This window comes from Peromyscus californicus, unplaced genomic scaffold, assembly GCF_007827085.1.
Source record: "Peromyscus californicus insignis strain IS unplaced genomic scaffold, ASM782708v3 Scaffold_2__1_contigs__length_46816999, whole genome shotgun sequence".
In the NCBI taxonomy this organism is placed as follows: Eukaryota; Metazoa; Chordata; class Mammalia; order Rodentia; family Cricetidae; genus Peromyscus; species Peromyscus californicus.
The window spans coordinates 25749385-25753891 of record NW_026294540.1 but is presented as its reverse complement, the minus strand read 5'-3'; positions in this window follow the sequence as shown (position 1 = coordinate 25753891).

Genomic DNA, 4507 nt, shown 5'->3' with positions numbered 1-4507 from the left:
GGATGACCTTGAACTTCTGATCCTTCTGGCCTCCATCTCCCAATTGTTAGGATTATAAATGTGGATCACCACAGACTGGCCAACGGATAGGAATTTCATCCTCAAACTTCAGGCAACAGGAATCTGACTCTCCTACCTTGGTGTGAACCCACAGCCAACCAAGTTTAACTTTTTCATAAACCAGAGGTGACATCGAAATTGAAGGCTCTCACACTGTGTGAGGAAGGCTTGTCCTTGACAAACACACACACACACACACACACACACACACACACACACACACACACACGAAAGAAAGGAGAGAAAAGGAAGTAAGTGAATCTACCCATTGGCAATGGGCCATCGGCTGTCACACAAACACAGGATGAGGCACTTAGCCAAAAAGCTATGCAGCAAAGGCCTCTGGGTAGAAATAAAGACTCAATACAAGGCAATGTGCTGTGGGGAAAGGGGGGAAGGGAAGAATGCCCTGTGCACTAAGCCACGCCCTCTCTGTGTTGGAGTAGCCAATGGCTCAGAACAGGAGGCTGGAGGACACAGGAGTAGCCAATCTCTACACCTTTCAAACCTCTGTGTGTGACTGAAAGCTGCAAGTGTGTTTGATGCCAGTCCCCAGAAGATAAAACCAAATTGGAACTGGGGAGTGGTGGCCTGCATACCTGCGACCCCAGTACACAGTGAAGCTAGCCTGAGCTATGCTGGACCTTGTCTCAAGGAAACTAAAAATACAGGGTAGTGGTGGTGCATGCTTTTAATCCCAACCTGCAGGAGGCAGAGGTAGGCAAATCTCTGTGAGTTCAAGGCCAGCCTGGTCTACAAAGGGAGTTCGAGGACAGCAAGGATTGTTACACAGAGAAACCCTGTCTCAAAAAAAACCAAAAACTAAAAAACTAAAAACAGCACTATAGAGGTGGCTCAGTGGTTAAGAGCACTTGTTCTTACAGAGGGCCCAGTGTGATACCCAGCATCCACATGTTAGGCAATTCACAACCATTTATAACTCCAGTTCTAGGGGATCCAATGCCCTCTTCTGGCCTCCACTGGCACCAGGCATACACATCAGGCAGGCAAAACACCCACCCACACACAAAATAAATAAAACTAACATTTAGTTAGGATGACTAGGATAACTGTGGCTTATAATACGTTTTGGTTTTACCCAATCACTGGCCAAGCTTTAGTGAAACATTTCACTATTAGGATAAGAATTTGTACCGCATCAAGCTGATGAAAGAAAATGCTGGCCGGGCAGTGGTGGTGCACGCCTTTAATCCCAGTACTCGGGAGGCAGAGGCAGGCGGATCTCTGTGAGTTCGAGGCCAGCCTGGGTTACAGAGTGAGTTCAGGACAGGCTCCAAAGCTACACAGAGAAACCCTGTCTTGAAAAACCAAAAAATAAATAAATAAATAAAATAAATAAATAAATAAAATGCTGGCCATACTTTCAAGAGGGGAGGCTAAAATCTTTTTAGATTATAGATTAGCCTATAGAAAAATGTCTGCCGTAAATCAAACAGTGAAGGGGAAGATGAATAGGAACCTCACTTACACAACTTAAGTAAAACATTTTTAAATTATAACCTGTTTTTATGTTCAGGCTATCTGAGTATTATTTCTCCTGCAGTTGTACTTAAAATGTTTTTACATTTAAAAAAAGGACAAATACTATAGAATTGTATTACATGAAATATATGGAATATACAAATTCACAGAGACAGAAAGATTAGACGTTATCTCAAGACAGAGAAGAAAGGAATATAGAGCAATGATTTCCTAAATACAGAATCTCTGTTTTGTGTGATGGAAAAACCCCATAAATGGACAGTAGTATCAGGACATAATATAATGAATGTAATAAATCAATACAATTAATGTAATTGATTAATATCATAAATATAATTATTAAATGAATACTGGGAATGTAATCATTGAATACCACAAATGTAATTAATATCATGAGTGTAGTTAATGAATATCATGAGTGTAATTAAAAAATAAGTTAAAAAAAAAAAGAATTGCCTACTGGCAACCTGAAAGAGGAATTTTTTCAGTCGAGGTTTCTCTTCCCAGATATATCTAGGTTTGTGTCAAACAAACCAACCAGCATACCTACTGAGTCATCTCCCCAACCTTCCTCCTTTTGGGGGTGGAACAGGGTCCCATGTAACCCAGGCTGTAATGGAACTCAGTAGGTAGCTAAAGGATCACCTTGTACTGTTCACCCTCCTCCTCTATCTCTTGAACAGGCACATTGGGTTCTGTTCACTGCACCCCACCATCACACCACACCCCTGCAGGGAAAAGGGGTAAAATGATTGAAGGAGTAGACTACGAGTTCCAAGCACAGACCTGACCCATTTTGCTATTTTGTTAACCACAATTTTCAAAGGGCAAATACAAGCCTTGGGTAGCTTGGTCATGTGTCCAATGCTTCAGCGATTCCTATAAGACCAAGGGAAGGCTTGACAGGTAAGGGTGTGTGTGTGTGTGTGTGTGTGTGTGTGTGTGTGTGTGCCTTTACAGAAAAGCCTGGGGCTGCCCTCTAACGGCTGCTACACAATAAAGCCCTATTGGATTGCACCTCAGAAACTAAGTAAACCCGTGTTGAGGAGGACCACCCTATCTCTTGACTATAATCTGTGCCCACCTTATTCATTGTCATTGACCAGTTCCGCTAGTATTTATTAACAAACTAAACAATGTGCACTGTCTGTCTCTGAACTCTAACCCCTGTCTCTCCCCCACACCACACCCCCTTCTCTCTTGTCCATCAAGCTTTCTCTACCTTGCTCTTGCTTGTGGAGAAACAGCTTTCAATTCCCCTCCCCAACCAAAACAATGTGAGCTGGGAAAATGGTTCCATTGGTACAGTGTTTGCTGTGAAAGCACCGGACCTAAGTTTAGATCTCCGGCATCCATGTAAAACCTGGGCACAGTAGCTGGGTGCAGTAGCCGGGCTCACGGAAATGGTTTATTATAATAGACAAAGAGAAGATAGAAAGGAAGAGAGAGGGAAAGAGAGAGGGGCCGAGGGGTGCACACTCATGGGAGTGGAGGGAGGGGGGAGGGGCTTCTAAGAACAATCAGACTGCAACCCACAGAACCAGGGAGGCTATATAGCAGGGGGGACCCTAGGATGACTGTGGCTTATAATAAGTTTTGGTTTTACTCAATTACTGGGCAAGCCTCAATGAAACATTTCACTATTAGGATAAAAATTTGTACTGTATCAAGCTGATAAGAAAGAAAGAAAGAAAGGAAGGGAGGAAGGAAGGAAGGAAGGAAGAAAGAAAGGAAGGAAGAAAGAAGAGGCTTCTATGTCAGGACGTAAGGCGGCCCCAAGGGGCGGATCAGAATATTAACTGGTGTACTCTCACTAAGTAGCCCAGGTTGGCCCTAGAACTCACAATCCTACTCTTGTCTTTGCCTCCCAAATGCCAGGATTACAGGAGAGTGCCAACACACCGGGGCTCCATGCCCCCCCCCACTCTCTCTCTTTCCTTTTTTTTTTTTTCTTTTCTTCCCCGAGACAGGGTTTCTCTGTGTAGTTTTGGTGCCTGTCCTGGATCTCGCTCTGTAGCCCAGGCTGGCCTCGAACTCACAGAGATCCGCCTGCCTCTGCCTCCCAGAGTGCTGGGATTAAAGGCTAAAGGCGTGCGCCACCACCGCCCGGCTTGCCTTGATTTCTAATGCGGCTTTTCCTCAGCCTCAAGCGTCAGAACAGGCTGTCAGAAGGGCTGTTTCTGTTTTGGTTTCTTTTTGTTGTTGTTTTGTTTTTGTTTTTAAAGATTTATGGGCCGGGCGGTGGTGGCGCACGCCTTTAATCCCAGCACTTGGGAGGCAGAGCCAGGCGGATCTCTGTGAGTTCAAGGCCAGCCTGGTCTCCAAAGCGAGTTCCAGGAAAGGCGCAAAGCTACACAGAGAAACCCTGTCTCGAAAAACCAAAAAAAAAAAAAAAAAGATTTATTTATTTATTACATATACAGTGTTCTGTTTGCATGTGTCCCTTCAGGCCAGAAGAGGGCGCCAGATCTCATTACAGATGGTTGTGAGCCACCATGTGGTTGCTGGGAATTGAACTCAGGACCTACTGGAAGAGCAGCCGGTGCTCTTAACCGCTGAGCCATCTCTCCAGCCCCTGTTTGTTTGTTTCTTTGAGACAGGGTTTATCAGTGTATCCCTGGCTGTCCTGGAACTCACTCTTGTAGACCAGGTTGGTTTTGAACTCTGTGATCCGTAGCCCTAGCTATCCTGGAACTCTCTCTGTAGCCCAGGCTGTCCTCGAACTCACAGAGATCCTCCTGCCTCGGCCTCCCGAGTGCTGGGATTAAAAGCGTGCGCCACAACGCCTACCCAAACGGTATTTTTCAAACCAAGCCTCTCGCGCCTGCCTCGTTCGCCAAAGCTGCGGCGTTTCCCCTTTGCACCCGGGCGCGCCGCGTCGGGGTCAGTGACGTCAGCGGCGGCGCGCGGCGCGGTGTACCCTGGGATATTTAAGTCCGCTCCG